The 23319-nt window shown below is 45.0% G+C and overlaps 1 long non-coding RNA gene across 3 annotated transcripts in view; it reads left to right on the top strand.

Moving 5' to 3' along the window:
- The window catches only part of LOC141172084 (uncharacterized), a 54919-nt gene that overhangs the window by 24844 nt on the left and 6756 nt on the right, over positions 1-23319 (top strand). For all 3 annotated transcript variants that reach the window (XR_012252412.1, XR_012252413.1, XR_012252414.1), the window contains exons 2-4: positions 13143-13213; positions 17627-17965; positions 18814-18907. This is a non-coding gene — a long non-coding RNA (uncharacterized lncRNA). The remainder of the gene's footprint in view (positions 1-13142; positions 13214-17626; positions 17966-18813; positions 18908-23319) is intronic.

Here is a 23319-nt window from a genome sequence, read left to right as displayed (position 1 = left end):
TGAAGACTTTTTGTTTTTGCAGTGCTAGTTTTAGTTTTGAATGACACTATTACTTTTACTATGAATTGTAAGGGAAAATGGCAACATTTTTTTTTTAACATATTTAATTTCCCAGAAGAAAGTCTCCTCACCCTGTCATGTCAGGCATGTCACTCTCCACAAGGAGAAACATTACTCCTTAGATCCCCAGCCAGAGGCCTCTCATACAGCCAGTTCAGATCTCATGCTTTGCACTAAAAAGGGGCAAATACACCGAAACACGTGCCTTCAAATTGAGATTCTGTTTGGCTTTTGTAGTTAGTCATGTGGCAAGGCTCATTAAAGGGTCAATATTGACTTTTAGCCTTGCTACCTCACAATAGATGGTGCTAGAGTTCACATCCTCTTCCACTCTGGAGAGACAATTTGCATATTTAATTTCCAAGAGGATCATTGCATGGCTTATATGTCTCCTCACCCTCAGTCATGTCATTCTTCAAAATGAGAGACGTTTGCTCTTAGATTCCAGCCCAGACACAAACACAATCCATTTTCTGCAAAACGGAAACTCATTAAATGTTGCAATACATAAAAAACATACATATAGATCGACTTCCATCATGTTTCTTGATAATGCAGAGTCCATACCACACCTCGGCTAACTGACAGATTCCTCTATATTCTCATCTGGTGATACAGCAATGACATCAATATCACATCCTCCATTGTGAAAACATTATTCAAATTAACAGAACTCACACGTAAAGGAGATTGTCTAATATTTCCTATTACACTCCAAAGCAAAAATAAACCTCATTAGCCAAAATCTCACTTACGTTCTCTAGCGTCTCGTTCAGTCCATTTAACACTAAACTATTTAATGGAGAAAGCAAATCCCTTCAACAAACTTTTTAGATCTCAGTCACAATTTCTGTGGTTTCTGACCACAGTTGGAGCAGACCTCTATTATAGACCGACCTGACTATAGCCAGTGGGCATTAATCTATTTAAAGGGGTTATCTGGGACATTGATTATTTTTTTAAGGTGGGAGCTAAGAACTTACCGGTAGGTAGTTGCTAACTCAGCTCTTAATCATAGCAATTAGCCTGGCACAGGTGAGGGGTTAAAATACACTCAAGATCTTGTTAAAATGACATCATCAATGCCGCCCACAATTCACAATAATACAATATATGTAGCAGGATCACATTTGCATGACATATTATTAAGTAGAAAAATCAATGGTGAGTATAAGTAGCGGTATAAAATTTGACATTTTTAAATTCAAGCCAAATGGTACAATAGTGTTTAAAAGTAACATCCAGAAGGCTTCAGGGCTCAATCAGACACCGAACATTGACTGCTAAAGCACGGACTGGCAGCAGCTCTCCCGACTCAAGCGTGACAGCTTTATAAATTACTAAGAAAGCTATCACACATTGGTTTGGAGAGCTGTGGGTAGTCTTTGCTTTAGCGGTCCATGCTTGGACCCATTGGTTTGGATGTTTGAATGAACCCTCATGGTTAAGTAATGTTCTCCTGGAATCCCGGTCCCGAACATCGCTATGACATATGTATGGAAGCCTTTGGTATTACATTGAAGTGTATCTATTCAATGTTTCGCAGCACCAGAAACTTTCATTTTCTTTCCACCATTAGCAATATCATTAAGGTGCTCTCATTTTCTCCCTTTCAGTGGTCCGCTAGTGCAACACACATATAAAAGTTTACCTAGTACACATTCAATAATGTATTCTACAGTTACAGATAGTTTACTTAAGTACGGCAGGTACATAGATGACATTTTCTTAATTTGGTCTGAGATGTACAGTACAGACCAAAAGTTTGGACACACCTTCTCATTTAAAGTTTTTTCTGTATTTTCATGACTATGAAAATTGTACATTCACACTGAAGGCATCAAAACTATGAATTAACACATGTGGAATTATATACTTAACAAAAAAGTGTGAAACAATTGAAAATATGTCTTATATTCTAGGTTCTTCAAAGTAGCCACCTTTTGCTTTGATGACTGCTTTGCACACTCTTGGCATTCTCTTGATGAGCTTCAAGAGGTAGTCACCGGAAATAATCTTCCAACAATCTTGAAGGAGTTCCCAGAGATGCTTAGCACTTGTTGGCCCTTTTGCCTTCACTCTGCGGTCCAGCTCACCCCAAACCATCTCGATTGGGTTCAGGTCTGGTGACTGTGGAGGCCGGGTCATCTGGCCTAGCACCCCATCACTCTCTTTTTTGGTAAAATAGCCCTTACACAGCCTGGAGGTGTGTTTGGGGTCATTGTCCTGTTGAAAAATAAATGATGGTCCAACTAAACGCAAACCGGATGGAATAGCACGCTGCTGCAAGATGCTGTGGTAGCCATGCTGGTTCAATATGCCTTCAATTTTGAATAAATCCCCCACAGTATCACCAGCAAAGCACCCCCACACCATCACACCTCCTCCTCCATGATTCACGGTGGGAACCAGGCATGTAGAGTCCATCCGTTTACCTTTTCTGTGTCGCACAAAGACACGGTGGTTGGAACCAAAGATCTCAAATTTGGACTCATCAGACCAAAGCACAGATTTCCACTGGTCTAATGTCCATTCCTTGTGTTCTTTAGCCCAAACAAGTCTCTTCTGCTTGTTGCCTGTCCTTAGCAGTGGTTTCCTAGCAGCTATTTTACCATGAAGGCCTGCTGCACAAAGTCTCCTCTTAACAGTTGCTGTAGAGACGTGTCTGCTGCTAGAACTCTGTGTGGCATTGACCTGGTCTCTAATCTGAGCTGCTGTTAACCTGCAATATCTGAAGCTGGTGACTCGGATAAACTTATCCTCAGAAGCAGAGGTGACTCTTGGTCTTCCTTTCCTGGGGTGGTCCTCATGAGAGCCGGTTTCTTTGTAGCGCTTGATGGTTTTTGCAACTGCACTTGGGGACACTTTCAAAGTTTTCCCAATTTTTCGGATTGACTGACCTTCATTTCTTAAAGTAATGATGGCAACTCGTTTTTCTTTACTTAGCTACTTTTTTCTTGCCATAATACAAATCCTAACAGCCTATTCAGTAGGACTATCAGCTGTGTATCCACCTGACTTCTGCACAACACAACTGATGGTCCTAACCCCATAAGGCAAGAAATCCCACTTATTAAACCTGACAGGGCACACCTGTGAAGTGAAAACCATTTCCGGTGACTACCTCTTGAAGCTCATCAAGAGAATGCCAAGAGTGTGCAAAGCAGTCATCAAAGCAATAGGTGGCTACTTTGAAGAACCTAGAATATAAGACATATTTTCAGTTGTTTCACACTTTTTTGTTAAGTATATAATTCTACATGTGTTAATTCATAGTTTTGATGCCTTCAGTGTGAATGTACAATTTTCAAAGTCATGAAAATACAGAAAAATCTTTAAATGAGAAGGTGTGTCCAAACTTTTGGTCTGTACTGTATATCCCTAACGGGCTCCCTCTGCTGGTCTGAGGTGGTAGGGTGGAGGTGTGTGAATGTGTGAGGGCCTCTTGTGGAGATGTCCATCCATGCACCCTTCTGGGTTCAGTAGCACCAGTGCGTAGCAGGGCACCACAATTTTTTTTTACAAATCAGACAATGTGATTTTCTTGATTTGTTTTCTCATTTTGTCTCTCATAGTTGAGGTCTACCTATGATGTCAATTACGGCCTCTCTCACCTTTTTAAGTGGGAGAACTTGAACAATTGGTGGCTGACTAAATACTTTTTATCTCCACTGTATATGCTATTAAATACAAACTGTGGAAACTTTTATATGTTATATTTGGATTGAATATGAGAAAATGAGGACACCTTAAAGAGGTTATCCAGGACTATTTTATTTTTTTTTACTATGGGCCTAAGAACTAACATGAAGGTACAGTAGTTGCTCAACCAGTCTGTTCTACCTGAGCCGGCTCAATACGGTTAGAGAACACTACTGTCAGCAATTCAGTTGCTTCACGACACCAGTACAGATCTTCCTCTTCCAAGCTGCTCTGTTGTGCTGATTGACAGTTGGCTCCCCACAATTAGGCAGCGGAGAGCCGACTGTCAATCAGCATGACATCAATAGTCACACTCCATCAGCAGAGAAGAGAAGAAGCGGCTCTGTCAACGTGATATCATCAGAAGCCGCAGAATCGCTGGCAGGAAGTGTTATACTGCTACTAACTCTTGAATTTTCCAATTAATAATAATAGGTCATGCAAATGTAATCCTGTTAGATATATTATATGCGTCCAAGGTCATCCACACAGTGGGCACAGCAAAGCATTGTAGTGCTCATGCGCCAGGAAAAGCCGAAGAGCGCCGATGACCTGGAAGTAAAGCCGGCTTATGTGCATTACAGTATTTTGCTCTGCCCTCAGCAAGGCAGAGAAAAGTGCACCTGCAAAGGAGCGCGATTGAGGACACTGTATTGATGACGTAGGACGCATCATTCACACGAAAGTGAAGAAGAAGGACAATCGCAAGAAGAGAGGAGCCAGATCAAGACCAAAGATGCCCATTGGACCGGACCGCCCCATCTGTAAGTATAATATTTTTGGGGATCTGCCGACTGGATTGGGAACTTTTTACAACATTCCAGTATGCTGTAAAAAAGGTCCCAATGGTGGTGACCATACTTTATACGGGAAAAACCTCTTGACGGGTTCCCTTTAATTTAAAAAAAATGTCACCAAAAGTGGACAACTCCTTTAGTCCTTTCTGTGGTTAATAAAGGGGCACTACCAAACCTAGGTGGAGAACAGTTGTTTAAAAGTCCTAGTAATGTGCAAAAAATGATCCCTAGCAGTCCAATATTTTCAACATATGGTGCTTTGATGTTTCTCTCAAGCTCTGGAAGCGCGAGCTGTCGTGGAAATTATGTAGATGGTTACTAAAATTCTTGACAGCCATCAAGGGGAAAGATAAGGAGATTTGATATCTTCTCTGACGGAGTATAACCGAGGGGGACGACAAGACCGCCGCTTACACATCTTGAGGATGACGTGGCGCTGATCGGTTTGATTGCAGAGGGGGACGAGATATCTTATCAGTCTGGGATTCAGTGGTTGGGGAGACGGTCTTAAGAGAATAAGCTGGTTTTGAATGTGGAAAAGATAAAGGTAAATGATCATTGATTTCAGGAAACAGGAGCTAAAATGTTTCCATATTAATATGCTAGGGAATGAATTTGGAGATAGTAAAAGTTTCTGGAGTCTCACATGATTTGATATGATCTGGAAAAATTTATCTGTCAAGACATAGCTCACGTATCAGTGAAGAAAGCCCAATGGCACATTTATTTTTAAAAGTTTTTAAAAAGTATTATTTTTTTAGCGCTGAGGTTTTGCAGAAGTTTTAGAGTTGCATAAAGTCAATTATTAAGGCTTGTTCACACTTATTATTTGTAGTGTTTTTTTCTCTTGTGTTTTCATATATTTTGCAGTCCCATCAGTCATCCACATGCTGCATTTTTTTTTCTTAACATTTTCAAATCCCCAGCATCTCAATTCTTTCAGCATTTTTGCAGCAGTTTTCACCCAATCAAATGGATGACAAAAAAACGCAACTAAAAATGCATAATAAAAGCATAAAAAATCTGTTTAATGTATGAACGTTTTTCCTGCGGAAAAAATGCACTGTGGATCATACCCTTAAGAGTATTGTCACAGGGATACCGAGACAGAGAGGGGCCAGATGATTGCGGGGTCTGGTTTCACGAACTCCTGCACTGCTTAGAAGTACTTCACCATCTTATTAAACAGTGCAGTTTTTTTCCTTGCTAGCAGTGCAAGGGTTAATCTGTTCACTTGAAGCTCCTGGAGCTTTCATATCTGGATTGTCTCAGATGTTCAGTGTTGGCCCCTCCCCTCTGATATATGCTCGCTTCTGGCACTGCCAGTGTTAGTTCTTACTGTCTTGTTTGGAGTTAGAAGTGTAGTTTGTGGTTGGAGGAGCGTTTGGTGATTTGTTCAGGAGATTGTTGCTTGGAGTTTTGTTTCCATGCACATCCTCATCCTCTCCTATTTGTTTTCTCCTTCCTTTTACTCCCCTGTGTTCCACTTTGTTGTTTAGTGAGTGCATTTTATATGATTGTTATTTTCATTTATCCCTGTCCATCATCCCTTATTTGTCAAGTAAGTGTATTCCTATACACTTCAACATCCCTGGGGGGACGACGACATATAAGAGTTAATAGAGGAGCTTAGTAAGGCCCGTGAACCCGGCGTCTCCACCTTCAGGAGTAATTGGGGGGGCAAGGATAGACCAAGGCACCCGTAGTTTAAGTGACCTGGTTAGCACCCACAGTCCCAAGGTACTGCGTGACAAGTATTTTGACTTATGATAGTGACGCACCCCCTGGGCCATATTCTTTAGGGGAATACCCGGAACCGGATCAGATGGGGGTTGTAGTCTCCGAGTGGCTGTGACCCGGTCCGTGCCCAGGGTGTCAAGCTCAGAGTATGTGGCAGTCCTACAGATGTTATAAAGTTCTTTATGTCGACTACGCCACCCGTTGTATTGCGGTCACTACGGCCGCCGCTGCAGCAGGGTCCGCTGAGGCTGATGGTGTTGGTGCAGCTTTTGATAGTATAACCCCCAACGGGTGGGGTATAGCCTCAGGGGGTCAGGTGCAGAGGATGGGGGTTGTGGTGGTGCAGCATAGATGGTAATTAAAGACAGAGTCGGGTTGTGCAGTTTAGGGTATTTACTTACTGCTGATGTTCCGGTCACTCCAGCTTCAAGTGACCACCCGAGCCGTGCTGCGTCCACCAGGTCCTGGATTCAGCCAACCCCCAAACAAGTCCGGAGCGTGACCCTGAGCCCTCCTTCCTGTCCTGTCTTCTGGCCGTCCCCACCAGGGATCCACCTAGGTCCAGCTCCCTCGGGCCTTCTGTTGGGAAACCCTTGGCCTTGGGTTCCCTGACCCTACATGTGGTTTGCCTTCAGGGTGGATGTGGTGGGTGGCCGTGGCAGATCCTGCCCACGGCCTCCGGTCTCTGGCTAGGGTGTGCTTTAGCCCCCACCAGTTTGGGATCCGGTACCCAGTTGCCAACTCTTCACCCGGTGATGGACTTTGGGTTCTCAGAGTCCTTTTCTTTCACCCCCTCTGGGTCTTTCTTCCTTTCTCCTCTCTCTCTCTCTGGGGCTGCTCTGCTCCTCTTCCTCTGGCTTCTCACAGACTGACTGACTGTGGCAGACTGACTGACTGTGGCAGACTGACCCTGATCTTAGATGGTGCCCACCTTAAATACTCCCTCTATGTGTGAGCTCAGGTGACCAGCACCCAATGAGCTCCTATCTTTACCCAGGCTGCTCCCCCTATCTGCCCCTACACTACTGGGATGTACCACCCCCCTCCCACTCCAGCCAGGAACAGACTCGGTCGTACCTGCACATTTCTAAGTGGGAGTACCGTTGGTCTGTTCCTCGGAAATGGGATGTGTGTAGTGCATGCAGCTTTCTGGGCTCAGTTTCACACTCCATCCCTACCCGGGAGTGGAATATCACACCTCTGGGTTGAGGTGCAATACCCCTGTAGCAGCCGAATCCTCAGGGTGCTACAATAGCACATTATAACTATCAGGAAAAGTACTTGTTATACAGGGCGGCTAAAACTGCTGGATCTATAATTGACTGTCAGGGTGTGATCAAAAGATATTCTTCAGAATTTTCGTTTGGAATGCTTAGCAGAAAATTCACAGCAGAATATTACCCTGTCAAAGTGGTTGAGAATTTTTATAATTTCATCCACACACTGCTTTTATTTTCAGGCCAGATATTGACCATTTTGTCACTTTGTTTTACTGTGGAGTTTGTTTCATGGATTTGCGGCAGAATTCACAAGTGAAAATGGAAAAAAGAAAAACAGAAGATACCTCTTCTGGTGATTCCTCTGGTCCAAACAAGGCTTCTATAATGTTCTTGGTGCATCGCGGACTCCTGTGCTGATGTTCCCTTTCATGTGACAGGTATAGACAATCCGAATCTGTAGCTATCAAATGGAAAAAGGTCAACACAGGAGTCAGAAAAGCTCTGCTAAGACTGGAGAGATCACAGAAATATATATATATATATATATATATATATATATATATATATATATATACAGTACAGACCAAAAGTTTGGACACACCTTCTCATTTAAAGATTTTTCTGTATTTTCATGACTTTGAAAATTGTACATTCACACTGAAGGCATCAAAACTATGAATTAACACATGTGGAAATATATACTTAACAAAAAAGTGTGAAACAACTGAAAATATGTCTTATATTCTAGGTTCTTCAAAGTAGCCACCTTTTGCTTTGATGACTGCTTTGCACACTCTTGGCATTCTCTTGATGAGCTTCAAGAGGTAGTCACCGGAAATGGTCTTCCAACAATCTTGAAGGAGTTCCCAGAGATGCTTAGCACTTGTTGGCCCTTTTTCCTTCACTCTGCGGTCCAGCTCACCCCAAACCATCTCGATTGGGTTCAGGTCTGGTGACTGTGGAGGCCAGGTCATCTGGCGTAGCAGCCCATCACTCTCCTTCTTGGGCAAATAGCCCTTACACAGCCTGGAGGTGTGTTTGGGGTCATTGTCCTGTTGAAAAATAAATGATGGTCCAACTAAACGCAAACTGGATGGAATAGCATGCCGCTGCAAGATGCTGTGGTAGCCATGCTGGTTCAGTATGCCTTCAATTTTGAATAAATCCCCAACAGTGTCACCAGCAAAGCACCCCCCACACCATCACACCTCCTCCTCCATGCTTCATGGTGGGAACCAGGCATGTAGAGTCCATCCGTTCACCTTTTCTGTGTCGCACAAAGACATGGTGGTTGGAACCAAAGATCTCAAATTTGGACTCATCAGACCAAAGCACAGATTTCCATTGGTCTAATGTCCATTCCTTGTGTTCTTTAGCCCAAACAAGTCTCTTCTGCTTGTTGCCTGTCCTTAATAGTGGTTTCCTAGTGGCTATTTTACCGTGAAGACCTGCTGCACAAAGTCTCCTCTTAACAGCTGTTGTAGAGATGTGTCTGCTGCTAGAACTCTGTGTGGCATTGACCTGGTCTCTAATCTGAGCTGCTGTTAACCTGTGATTTCTGATGCTGGTGACTCGGATAAACTTATCCTCAGAAGCAGAGGTGACTCTTGGTCTTCCTTTCCTGGGGCGGTCCTCATGTGAGCCAGTTTCCTTGTAGCGCTTGATGGCTTTTGCAACTGCACTTGGGGACACTTTCAAAGTTTGACCAATTTTTCGGACTGACTGACCTTAATTTCTTAAAGTAATGATGGCCACTCGTTTTTCTTTACTTAGCTGCTTTTTTCTTGCCATAATACAAATTCTAACAGTCTATTCAGTAGGACTATCAGCTGTGTATCCATCAGACTTCTGCACAACACAACTGATGGTCCCAACCCCATTTATAAGGCAAGAAATCCCACTTATTAAACCTGACAGGGCACACCTGTGAAGTGAAAACCATTTCCGGTGACTACCTCTTGAAGCTCATCAAGAGAATGCCAAGAGTGTGCAAAGCAGTCATCAAAGCAAAAGGTGGCTACTTTGAAGAACCAAGAATATAAGACATATTTTCAGTTGTTTCACACCTTTTTGATAAGTATATAATTCCACATGTGTTAATTCATAGTTTTGATGCCTTCAGTGTGAATGTACAGTTTTCAAAGTCATGAAAATACAGAAAAATCTTTAAATGAGAAGGTGTGTCCAAACTTTTGGTCTGTACTGTATATATATATATATATAGATTTTTTTAAGAAAGAAATCTGGACAAGATCCGGAGAATTTTATGAGGATCTTCCACTTCCTAGCGAATATTGCAGACTTGTTACAGAAATGTGTCTGCAGTAAACATTTTAATAAATCTTTCGACTTTTTGCTCTAAAAAAACACAAAAAAGTAAAGAAAAAAAGCATTACTTATTTTGAGCAGATATCGTGAACCAGAGTGTGCCAGTTTGAAAGTTTTGGCACTATAAAAAGGCAACGAATTCCACAAAACAAAAAAAAGAACAATTACGGTACTTAACAAATATAAATGATGAATAGAGGCTAGTGTACTTTTCTTGCATGCGTTAAGCCACTATTACGCAAGGTGTGGGAAAGACTAAGTACAACACAAATGGAAGAGGGGGAGGGAGCCCAAACACTAGGGAAAGGGGGAGTGGACACCTCATAGGCTGATCTGATATCACCCTGTCTCCCCTATCGTCCCTATATTGGTGCCTCACCAATTGCCGCACAGGAACCTAAACCCTGTATTTCCCTAGAGCATGGCCCTGGATAGGAAAGGGGGATGAGCACTAGTCAGTACCCACTAACAACTAAAGACAACAAGGGAGACAAACACAGGGGAAAGTAACTTAGCTTGAGCCGACTTCAGAGAGATTACATCACACGTCCTCGTAACACCAGAGAGGAAGTAAGCAGACTGCAATAGCGCCAAGCCTTCACAAGGGAACATGTGAATATCATCGGCAACTCCCTGTAGCAAACAGAAAGTATTTAAACACCCAGACCTGGGTGTCAATTAGCAGGAGGGAGAAAGCCGCTGGGTCCTAGACTCAGACAAATCTAAGAAGGTGTCTGTAATGCCAAACGAAGAGATCTTCTGCAACCAACTGTAGGGCGACTGCATGGGTGGATTAAGAGTAGTAAGGCCCCGGGCAGTTTAGAAGGCGCGGGCCCCCCCCGCACACCTGATTTATCACGTGACATGTCACATGATCCCCTGTGATAGATCATGTGATAGTTCACGTGAAATTAATTTGGCACAATATTAATTATAATATTTTTTTTTAGGCTGTGTGCCCACTATGCGTTTTTTAAGCGTTTCCGCAGCAGCAATTCCGCTGCAGAAACGCTTAAAAAACGCTTGGTGAAAGGTCTGCCAAGTTCCCCAATGATAATCCGCATGTGCTGTGTACATGCTGCGGAAATTTCCGCTGCGGAAAAATCCGCAGCATTACCAATTATTTTGCGGAAGCGCAGCGTTTTCGCCGCCATTGACTTGCATTAGAACGCATGGAATCCGTATCCCTGCATCTGTAGATGCGGAATCCATGCGTTTCAATGTGCGGATGGTACCCAGGTCTAGAGAAGAGGAGACTCTCCTCCGGACCCGGGTACCATAGAACCTGTAAAAAAAGAATAAAATAAAAAATATACATTATACTTACCTTCTGATGGCCCCCGGTGTCTTTATCTGATGCGTCCTGGCTTGCCGGCAGCTCGCAATGGTCTGAAAAGGACCTGCCGTGACGTCATTTAGTCATGTGACGGGTCACGCGACCGCTGACGTCGGCAGGCCATCAGAAGGTAAGTATATATTTTTTATTTTTTACCATTCTTTTACGGTCACACTATATAAATCCATGCCGGTTGCATGAATTTATATAGTGTAACCAAGTTGTCAAGCACTTTCCAAGTGATGCTAAAATCGCTTGGAAAGCGCTTGTCAACCCGCATGCGGAAATGCAAGTGAAGAACGCTTCACATCCGCATGTCCCTGGCAGGAAAACGCATGTACAATCCGCATGTAAAATCCGCATGTAAAATCCACATGCGTTTTTTCTGCCAGGGAGATGCAGAAACGCTCAAAAAAAATCCGGAACATTTCAGTATCGTGGACACATAGCCTTACATTAATTGTATGACTCAATTAATTGTATTGTATTAATTGTATGACTCAATATTGAGCACACGTAGCCATCTATACACAGCGGGAGGCTGCACGGTGCCATCTATACACAGCGGGAGGCTGCACGTAGCCATCTATACACAGCGGGAGGCCGCACGTAGCCATCTATACACAACGGGAGGCCGCACGTAGCCATCTATACACAGCGGGAGGCCGCACGGCGCCATCTATTCACAGCAGGAGGCAGCACGGCGCCATCTATACACAGCGGTAGGCCGCAGGGCGCCCCCCCCCAGAGTCAGCAGGAGGCCGCACTGTGCCATCTATACTCAGCAGGAGGCCGCAAGTAGCCATCTATACACAGCAGGAGGCCACACGGCGCCATCTATACACAGCGGGAGGCCGCACGGCGCCCCCCCCAGAGACAGCAGGAGGCCGCACGGCGCCATCTATACACAGCAGGAGGCGGGGCGTAGCCATCTATACACAGCAGGAGGCCGCAAGGCGCCATCTATACACAGCAGGGGGCCGCACGGCACCATCTATACACAGCTGGGGGCCGCACGGCACCATCTATACATAGTGGGAGGCCGCATGGCGCCATCTATACATAGTGGGAGGCCGCACGGCGCCCCCCCCAGAGACAACAGGAGGCCGCACGGCGCCAACTATACTCAGCAGGAGGCCGCATGCAGTCACGCATGCAGTCACGCACACACACAAAGATATACAGACATATACATACACGCATAAACACATTTGAAACACAAAAATACATATAAACAGACATCACACAATGATATCTGCCTGTACACACACACACACACACACACACACACACACACACACATACATACATACATACATACATACATACATACATACATACATACATACACATACACACAGACTCACCATCCCCCGGCTCCGTTCTTCCTGCCCGCTCTGACTTCTCCGTTGCAGCAGTGCAGGCCGGGCGCGCACTGCGTGACGTCACAGCTAGGAGACACGGCCGCGCACAGGGCCATGTCTCCTAGCAGTGACGCGGCCGGGCCAGCACAGGGAAGTTAACTGCTGCAGTGCTGGCCCGGCCGATGAAGAAGTAGCGGCGGCCGCTGCTTGGGGAGCGGTCCGGGGTCCCCCCTCCCGCCACTGCTACCGGTATGTGCCACAGCGGCCCGCACATATAATGAGGGCAATCCGGCATTAGACATCCCACCCGGAGCTGCGGGCCCCCTGCAGGCTCGGGGCCCCGGGCGGTAGCCCGGATTGCCCTCATTATAATCCGCCTATGGGCGACTGTCTGTCACATCTGACACACCCATGACACCCACCAGGCCTGAAAAATTGCAGCTATTTTTCCTATATCTATATCAAGGTTGCTCTTGACCAAAAAAACATATATTTTTTAAAAAATGTAACACTGCATAACAAAAAGAAAAAAATGTAACATTGTGAAACATGTCACATAAATACAATCCAATGCTTGTTTTCTTTTATTCCTTAGGTTTTTACTTAAAGAGGTCTTAGACATGTCTGGAAGTCATTCTGCAATTCTTGGAGGCTTTGTTCTGTCAGGTAATAATAAAGATAAAAAATGTCAAATCCACATATTTTGTTCATTTAAATGAACAGAAAGAACAGAAAAAAAGAATGTAAAGTATCAAACATTTCACAAAAGAGCAAAAAAGTGAAAAGTATATCATGCAGTATAAATGCTCAGGGAAATAGGGTTACTATGTAAATTTACATTTATGCTGATGTGGGAACTCCTGGCAGGTCGCAGTTTCCAGAGCAAAATCATCTGTTTCCAAGAGAGTCAGAGTTTGTCCCAGAATAATCGATGGGTCAATGTTGCAGTTACTTTAAAATTAAAATATTTTAAGATTTTAATATACACTACCGTTCAAAAGTTTGGGGTCATTTAGAAATTTCATTATTTTTCAAAGTAAAGCACTTTTTATTTCAATGAAGCTAACATTAAATTAATCAGAAATACACTCTATACATTGTTAATGTGGTAAATGACTATTCTAGCTGCAAACGTCTTGTTTTTATTGTAATATCTACATAGGTATATAGAGGCCCATTTCCAACAACCACCACTCCAGTGTTTTAATGGTACACTGTGTTTGCTAACTTTGTAAGAAGGCTAATGGATGTTTGGAAAACCCTAGAAAACCCTTGCACAAGTATATTAGCCCATCTGAAAACGGTTTGGCTGATTTGAGAAGCTATATAATTGACCTTCCTTTGAGCTAGTTGAGAATCTGGAGCATTACATTTGTTTGTTCTATGAAACTCTCAAAATGGCCAGAAAAAGAGAACTTTCATGTGAAACTCGACAGTGTATTCTTGTTCTTAGAAATGAAGGCTATTCCATGCGAGAGATTGCCAAGAAACTGAAGATTTCCTACAACGGTGTGTACTACTCCCTTCGGAGGAGAGCACAAACAGGCTCTAACCAGAGTAGAAAGAGAAATGGGAGGCCCCGCTGCACAACTGAGCAACAAGACAAGGACACTAGAGTCTCTATTTTGAGAAATCGACGCCTCACAGCATTTCAACTGGCAGATTCATTAAATAGTACACGCAAAACGCCAGTGTCAACATCTACAGTGTAGCATCAGCGTCTCTGCCTTCTTCCAGGCAGAGACGCCGTCCCTCTCACCTCCTCGCTCCCCGCTCTCCTTCCTAGCCTGCTGTCGGCGCGCGCGGCCCTGTAGCTTCGGCGTCTCTGCCTCCTGCCGGGCAGAGACGCCGTCCCTCTCACCACGCTCCCTGCTCTCCTTCTCAGCCTGCTGTCTGCGCGCGCAGTCCCCCGGGCACTGTGCTTAGGACACGCGCGCGCGCGCTGCCCCCCTCTTAAAGGGGCAGCGTGCGCCGTCCTAAGGAGTCCCCGGCCAATAGCCGAGGGTCCTCCCATATATAGGGCACCTCCTCCAAAATGGAGGTGCCCGAGCAAAGTTGTTGCACAGTTTCTGATCTCTGCGTCAGCCCTCAGGTCCCGCTGCTAGCCTGACTCCTCGTCCTGCATGCCAGCCTGTTATCTGCCCGTTACCTGCCGAGCCTGCCAGCCAGCTCACCTGGAGCGCTCACCTGTTACCTGCCTGTTACCTGCCTGTTACCTGCCCTGTCTGCCAGTCCACTCACCTGGGAGCATCCGCCTGTTACCTGCCCTGTCTGTCTGTCCGCTCACCTGGGAGCATCCGTCTGTTACCAGCAGAGTCCGTCTGCCCGCTCAACTGGGAGCGCTCACCTGTTACCTGCTGTGTCTGTCATACCGCTCACCTGGGAGCACCCACCTGTTACCTGCTGTGTCTGTCATACTGCTCACCTGGGAGCACCCGCCTGTTACCTGCTGTGTCCGTCAGCCCGCTCACCTGGGAGCGCCCACCTGTTACCTGCCTGTTACCTGCCTTGTCGGTCTGCCCGCTCACCTGGGAGCGCCCGCCTGTTTCCTGCCAGCCTGCCTGGAGGCTCTGCCGTTACTTGCTGTGACCACCCGCCTGGTAAACCTAGAGACTACTTCCTGCTCTGCTGTCACGTACCGTGACCACCTGTCAGCTACCAGAGACTTCTGCCTGCTTGCCGTGTCCACCTGTCATACCGGTCAGTCCCAGCCATCTGACCCGTGGGAGCCACCTGCTCTCTTACAAGGTCGTCCCCAGAGTAGCACCTGGTCCCTCAGCCCGGATCCTCCCTGGTCACGGTGTCGTTTGCTGCCGTTCGACCAGGGTCGGTTGGGGTTGATACTTAGACATGCCCCTCTGGGTCCCTCCTTGCACCTCGGCACAGAGGTTCCACCATCCGGACCCGTAACATACAGTGAAGAGACAACCCCGGGATGCTGGCCTTCAGGGCAAAGTGGCAAAGAAAAAGCCATATCTGACACTGGCTAATAAAAGGAAAAGATTAATATGGGCAAAAGAACACAGACATTAGACAGGGGAAGATTGGAAAAAAGTTTTATGGACAGACGAATCAAAGTTTGAGGTGTTTGGATCACACAGAAGAGCATTTGTGAGACGCAGAACAACTGAAAAGATGCTGGAAGAGTGCCTGACGCCATCTTTCAAGCATGGTGGAGGTAATGTGATGGTCTGGGGTTGCTTTGGTGCTGGTAAAGTGGGAGATTTGTACAAGGTAAATGTGATTTTGAATACGGAAGGCTATCACTCCATTTTGCAACGCCATGCCATACCCTGTGGACAGCGCTTGATTGGAGCCTATTTCACCCTACAACAGGACAATGACCCAAAGCACACCTCCAAATTATGCATGAACTATTTAGGGAAGAAGCAGGCAGCTGGTATTCTATCTGTAATAGAGTGGCCAGCACAGTCACCAGATCTCAACCCCATTGAGCTGTTGTGGGAGCAGCTTGACTGTATGGTACGCAAAAAGTGCCCATCAAGCCAATCCAACTTGTGGGAGGGGCTTCAGGAAGCATGGGGGGAAATTTCTCAAGATTACCTCAGCAAATTAACAGCTAGAATGCCAAAGGTCTGGAATGCTGTACATGCTGCAAAGGGAGCATTCTGTGACGAAAGCAAAGTTTGAAGGAGAAAATTATTCTTTCTAATAAAAATCATTATTATTACCTTGTCAATGTCTGGACTAGATTTTCTAATCATTTTGCAACTCATTTGATTAATAAAAGTATGAGTTTTCATGGAAAACACAGAATTGTCTGGGTGACCCCAAACTTTTGAACGGTAGTGTATATATTTTATATTCTAGCGGAAAGCATTTGTACATAGATCCTACCATTCTTAGTTGTCTGCGAGAAGAATTAGATTGTCCATGTTGGGTTTTCTAGTGCATTTTCTTATTTTTTACCCCCAGAGAGGCATAGAAACCATGTGTCTGAGCAGACTTGCCAATAAAAGATGGTCATGAACCAGTGTATTGTAACGTGGGTCTGTAAGAGATATAAAATGGCTGCCACAGACTTGACGCAAGCTACTCTGTTTACCAAATCTCAAGGGTTGCTCTGGTTTTCACCCTTTAACCCCTATACAGGGATTTGGACTTAAACAGGCGCCACTGGGTTGGAGCCACAGAGTCAACTGCTGGCTGGTGGTGCAGACTGGCAGAAAGAATGGTTCGGTAGTTAGGTCAGAATCAGGAGGTCATGCAGGGATAAAAATATAAGGCAGGAGAGCAGTCAAAAACAAACTGAGGTCAAAATTAGGAAAGTCCACTAAGAATACAAGCAAGAGACTCAGAAGTTCACTGAAGCTAGTCAAGTTATAACTGGCGATAAACATCAGGATTTCAGGAGCTTAAATAGCTTGCAGCCCCATCCAGGCCTCACAGCAGAGAGAAAAACACTGGCAAAAGTTAACTCTCAATATCCCAGCCTGGACGGAGCTACAAGTACCAGAGGACACAGAAATAGAGTTGTGGCCTGCAATGAGAGTGTTGCACAGCCCGGCGACAGAAGCAGTGACAGGAAGGGCAGGAACCAATACAGATTTCACATGTGTGAGCTTTAATATCAACCACATTGACTGTATATAGTCAATAATGAAATGAAGTACAGTGCGAAAATATTTGTCCTCTAGAGCAGAGTTCCCCAACTCCAGTCCTCAAGAGCCACCAAAAGGCCATGTTTTGAGGATTTCCTTAGTATTGTTCAGGTGATAATTGAATCACTTGTACAGGCAATGATTCCATCACCTGTGCAATACTAAGGAAATCTTGAAAACATGACCTGTTGGTGGCTTTTGAGGACTGGAGTTGGGGAACACTGTTCTAGAGGAACGGTCTTCCCATAGGAGAGCCAATATTCATAGGTTATTAAGTTATTGAAAATCCATCACGGTAAAAACTGGTCTAGATCAGAAATGGTCTTCAAGTGGTGGTCTTCTGGCAATGTTTCTCTTAAAAATTGTTATCTGCCATATATTATACAGTTCTGTATTTATTGGTATTTTACTTCACTTTACGCTCCACTCTATTTTTTTCCCTCTACTTCTCTTCCAGTTCTCCTCCATGCCTGTCTAGGTGCAAGCACTAAACTCAAAATTGATGTTATTCCTTCGAATCCTAAAGCTGGAAATACCGTCACACTGAATGTAATTGGAGTCGAGGGGACAATTCTTTTTACGTCTTGGTATAGAGGACTGAGCACCAGTGCGACGGATCAGATATTAACTCACGTCAATGGTAAAGACATAAAAGGAGAAAAATTCTTTTCAGACGCTAGTTGCAGCCAAAATGGCTCATTGGTGATCCAAAATTTTCAGAAGTCATTTAATGGTGAATATACGGTTCAGATACAGACAAACATAAATCTACAAGATGGACAAGTGACAGTAAATGGTGAGTAAACATAAAATATTCAGCGTTTTTTTTTCAAAATCTTGGGAGACGGAATGACCACTCACAGCCATGACTAGATTTCCCATTTGGCCTATGATGATTGGTGGCCCCAAGGACTAGAGCTGGTGCAAATCGAATGACAAGACCTGAGCCATTGACTATTTCAGAATAATGGGACCACTGGATGGGAGCCTTCAGAACCACCTCTTACCTGATGGCATCCTCGGCTCTTTTGATTAGCTGGCCTGGCGCGATGCCACACCAGGCTGACTAATCAAAAAAGGAGCCAACAATACTGGGAGGTAAAAAGCTTGAGGCTTTTCTCAGGGTTCCTGTCCAGCGGCCAAACATTAATGACGTTGCTGATGGGCGGGGTCCTGCAAGTCGCTTCAAAGCAACCCTACCAAGGACCATAGGGAGTATAATCCATTGCTACTAAAGCTAGTGCCATTAATGGCCTAGCTTCCATAAAGGAATTTTTTCAGCATAATTTCAACTGATAACCTTAGTGGATTAGTATTATTTTGGCACTGTATGGAGCAGGGGAGACATATCATTGGTGCAACCTGTTCAGCCGAACAGGGGCCCAAGAGGGAAGTGGCCCATTGCCACCTCCAAAGAAGGTGGAATTGTGCATTATGATGAGCTATCAGATTGCAAAGGGCCCATATATTGTTCTTGCATAGAGGCCCTTTTCTGTCTCTGTCCGCTAGTGGTATGGTGGTATTGTTTGTTCATACATTATTTGGGTAAATTTAGCAACTGAAGATCTTGAAAACAGGAAAATTCTACAAATTTGGAATATCAATTGAACTAATTTAATAATATTTTTTATTTTTGTTTGGTAGGTGTTGCATCTGTGGCGCTCTCTCCTTTGACTATTCTATTAGGGTTACTATTATACTCTTCTGTCAGTTGTCTATGATAAGAAGTTAATTAAAGGTAAGCAATTATCTATTATCTATTTTTATAAAGAAACCATTTTTTTAGGAAAAGTTTAGGATAGTTTCCGGTTTACAATTATAAGGACGTCGATGAGCTGTAGAAGCAGTGTCCTCTCATAACCTGGGTGTCTTGATCTTGGCATTTTAATGATTCATATACTAATTCTCTTCTTTATTAGTTCCATGGAATTAGGAAATGAATGATTTATTCATTCATAAATTCAGATTGTGCCAAATGCGTCATGGCATGAATACATTATGGAAATATTCTTCCTAATTTCTGGAATTAATGCAGACTAGAAAAATGTTAGGTGAAACTTTTAAGGTTTGCGTATGTAACTTTTAAGGTTTGCGTACGTAACTTTTAAGGTTTGCGTAAGGATTCATGCAGATGTCCATGCAACACGGTCTGAGCATGGACTGGCCGTGGATTACCTGATCTAAGCTAAAGCTTGGACAGGGGAAATCCTCCGGTGGGCCGTCACTCTTTTATATGAGCAGTACTTTTTTTAATATTATTTTCGTTTCTCTACCCTGTTGTGGAGATATAGGGCGCCGAAATTACTGCCGTCAATTTTCTTATTGGTCAACTGGGCATTTTATTCCTTTCAGATCTGTGGGCGCATATCCACTATAAGGTTGTTGTGGAGACACAGGGGTCAGTGGGTGCTCTCGTACGCTTGCCCGAGACCGCAGGGCTCATCCCACTGAATGCCCGATCTCCTTTCCCGTGGGCATAATACTACTCAGACAACACAGGATGAGGGTAAAACAGTGTAGCAATACTTTATTGAACCATCAACAGACAATAACATATAACAGGCCCAGCAAATACCTAAGATGGTGCAAAATTACACAGTCTCACTGACGCGCCCCCTGGGCCTGTGCTGGGGAACCCGGAACCGGGCCTTCTGTAAGATGCTGGGGGTTGTAGTCTCCGTGGCGCTGACCCGGTCCGTGCCCAGGGTGGTCAAACCAGTGGCAGTCTATTGGTGTTATAATAAGTGTCCGACTACGCCACCCGTGGATTGCGGTCAGTGGGGACCGCCGCTGCGCTGCAGACCGCTGAGGCTGGTGTTGTATGCGCAGCCAAGTATGGGATAACTCCCCACGGGAGAAGTATTGCCTCAGGGCAGCTAATGTGGATGATGGTGGTAATGGTGTGAGCGTCCCAGTACTAATGGTGCTGGTGCGGCGATGAAACACAGAGACGTGTGGTTGCAGTTTCCAATGCTTTATTCACAGTTCTTTACTGGTCCTAGTCACCTCGGTACCGGCGGTGACTGCCCAAGCCGTGCTGCGTCCACCAGGCAAGGGGCTCGACCAACTCCCAGGCAATTCCAGAGCGTGGCACAGGACTCCCTTCCTTTCCTTTCTCTGGCCGTCCCCACCAGTGACCCACCTTTGTCCAGCTTCCTCGGGCCTTCTGTTGGCAAAACCTCTCTCCGGTTTCCCTGACCCTATGTGGTATGCTTTCCTGGTGGATGTAGTGAGGGGTCGCACCAAGATGTGGTCACAACCTCCGGTTTTGGCTGAGGATTAGTCGCCTCCACCAATTTGGGTTCCGGTACCCTGCTCTGCCAACCCTTCACCCTGTATCTCCTGGGCATATGGGGTTCCTTCTGTCCTCGTGTCTCTGGGCCTTTCTCTGTGTTCCTGTTCCTTGCTTCCTTTCTTACTGTCCTTTCTGTTCCTTCTCCTTTCTCTCTTTCTCAGGCTCCAGCCTCCTGACAAGGCCTGCCTGCGGAGCAGAGCCCATGCAGGGGCTCTGCTTCCTGTCTTCTCCTCTCACTCTTAGCTTCTTCTCTGCACTGCACTGACTACTGTTCTAAGATGGTGCCCACCTTATATACCTCCTTCTCACACCCGAGCCCAGGTGACTAGCAACCAATGGGCTCCTACCTATGCCCAGAGACCCACCCCTATCTGCTCCTACACCACTGGGTTTTCCTCCCCCTCCCACTGCAGCCAGGAACAGATGCTGTCATGCCTGCACTTCTGTCTAGTGGGAGCACCATTGAGCTGTCCCTCGGAAATGGGGTGTGTGTGGTGCATGCAGCTTACTGAGTCCTGGTCCACACTCCATCCTTACCCGGGAGTGGAATATCACACCTCTGGTTTGAGGTGCAATACCCCTGTAGCAGCCGAGCTCTCGGGGTGCTACATCACCATTCCGCTGACTCGCCGGGATTAGAGCAGCTGCAACTTCGGGGCTTCCAGGGTCAACTACCCCCATCAGTGGCACCCCACTTTTGGCGGGCACCCACATAGAGGAGGTAACGACAATCTTAGGAAGCTGACAGTCCAGTGAGGTACATGGCTAGGTGACCGAAGGGCCCAAACCTGGATTCTCCAACCGTGATGGTCGATGGAGCACATCTGTATTCCTCCAGCCTGGTCCATGGTCCCTTAGGCTGCCATCCTGTAGAATGCCAAATCTGTAGAGTCTCCACATAAGGGTATAGATCTCGTTTTATACCCACATTTGTGGTTTAGGTCATCATCCACAGGTCAGGGGGAAGGTGGGATGAGATTAATATTATTATTTAATCAATCTACATAGTTTGGCCTTCACTGTTTTGCATATCAACAAGATACATGGACATATACAAGGGGGAATTAACATATTAGCAAACATTGATTGTTCAGTGACCCTGCGTCCCTGTCCTCCAAAGATAGCAACACAATTACCTGTAGGAGCTGATAAAATAGGTAAACAGCAACCATTCATCAACTCACAAACATCAATTCAAGAGTCTACGTTCAGATAATATGAACAATAGTCTATGTTTCTTGACCTACTGCCAATATACGTCTAGCATAATTAAGATTAAATGCTGTGTCGTCACAGTTGTCCAATCATTAAAAGACAGCATCAGAGAGAGAAAAAAGTAGATTTGTCTAGTGTCACACAACCATCTTTCTCTCATCCAAGAAAATCGGTCCAAGTTTGCTAATCATACTCTGATCAGAGTTAGATCACAGGGTAATCCGATTTTCTCGGATTTGGAGAATAAAAAAAATGTCTTCATCTTCTCCATTCTGTCAGTGCATGAAAATCTGACTGCATTCGGATGTCATTCGAGTGCGGTCCGATTTTTCCGACAGTCCGATAGACATGAATGGGCGAGTGCAATCCGATAATCGGATGCAACTCGTCTAAGCTGCGATTTTTTTCCCTTGGTCTAAGGATAAAGGATAAAATTGGACATGTGCATGGCCCCATAGAATAACATGGGGGTGAGTGCTATCTGTCAAAACAACAGATTACACTCTCTGATTTTTACGGTTGTGTGCACGAGCCCTTAGAGTAGGGAAGGAGTTAAAGTCTTCAGGCCTGCCAAAATCTCGTAGGGTGTGGTAATTCCCATGAGAGTGAAATAAAGAACTGCTGAAGGGCGTGACTATGTTGCATGGATGCAGGGAGTAATAATTATGTAGCTCTGTATTCTGCTATTTGTTTCTATTTTCGAAACGCCTAAATTTATGCATGTGATGCCTGTATTCATGAAGCTAAAGATAAACGTTTTCTCACTTTAAGTGGAGATGGTTGGAAATCACATGCCGCACTGATAGAATCCCAGAAACCTCTAAGTTAGGCCTCATTCAGACGTTAGATTTTCGAGGACGAATGCTATCAGTTTTTTTCACAGCTAGCACTCGTACCTGTGATAGTCTATGGGGCCATTCACATGTCTGTGTTTTTTCGCGGACCAAGAGGACCGTGGAAAATCATGGTGACATGTCCGATTTTGATTCGAGGGTTGGATCAAAATTTGCAATGCAAATCAATGGGTCCATGAAAAAAATTGGACTGCACTTGGGTGACATTCGAAGTGTGGTCTGAATTTCATGGACCCTCTGAATAGAGAAGGTAGAGAAACCTTTTTTAAAAAAATTTCCACATACGAGGAAAATCACACTCTGATCTAATAATTGGACCATTTTTCTCGTACTTAGAAAATACTGAGATCTAAATGAGGCCTTAGAGTTGAAGCTGCTTTTGAATGCCCAAAGTTCTGACCCGAAATAAAATGCCCTTAGAGAAGGTAAGGGTTGTGCCAGCATAGTCACATGAGACTTTATTTGTCGCTGCCTCTCTCCTGGCACTTACAGTAATACTTACTTGTAGTAGATCTGCCATCCTCATCTGCTCCTGTGATACTCCTCACTCTGCTGCTGCTGTTTGCCTCCTCGTCTAAGGCTTTAATAAAAGGAGGTGCCAGAGGGGAGGCGCTGTCCGCACTGTCACACTTGCACAATTCTGACCTTCTGTATTTGCGTTTCATTTCAGAACTGTGGGAGTGTACTTTTTCCTCCCTATGACGTTGCTTCTTATGATTGGACAGCATCATAGTAGGTTAAAAGTACACGCCCACAGAGCTGAAAGAAATTAAACGCCAACTTGAA

Source organism: Phyllobates terribilis, unplaced genomic scaffold (genome assembly GCF_046119375.1).
Source record: "Phyllobates terribilis strain yellow unplaced genomic scaffold, ASM4611937v1 Scaffold_12__6_contigs__length_324123572, whole genome shotgun sequence".
NCBI lineage: Eukaryota > Metazoa > Chordata > Amphibia > Anura > Dendrobatidae > Phyllobates > Phyllobates terribilis.
The sequence above is the reverse complement of the archived record's forward strand: the minus strand, read 5'-3'. Positions and strand labels throughout refer to the sequence as shown.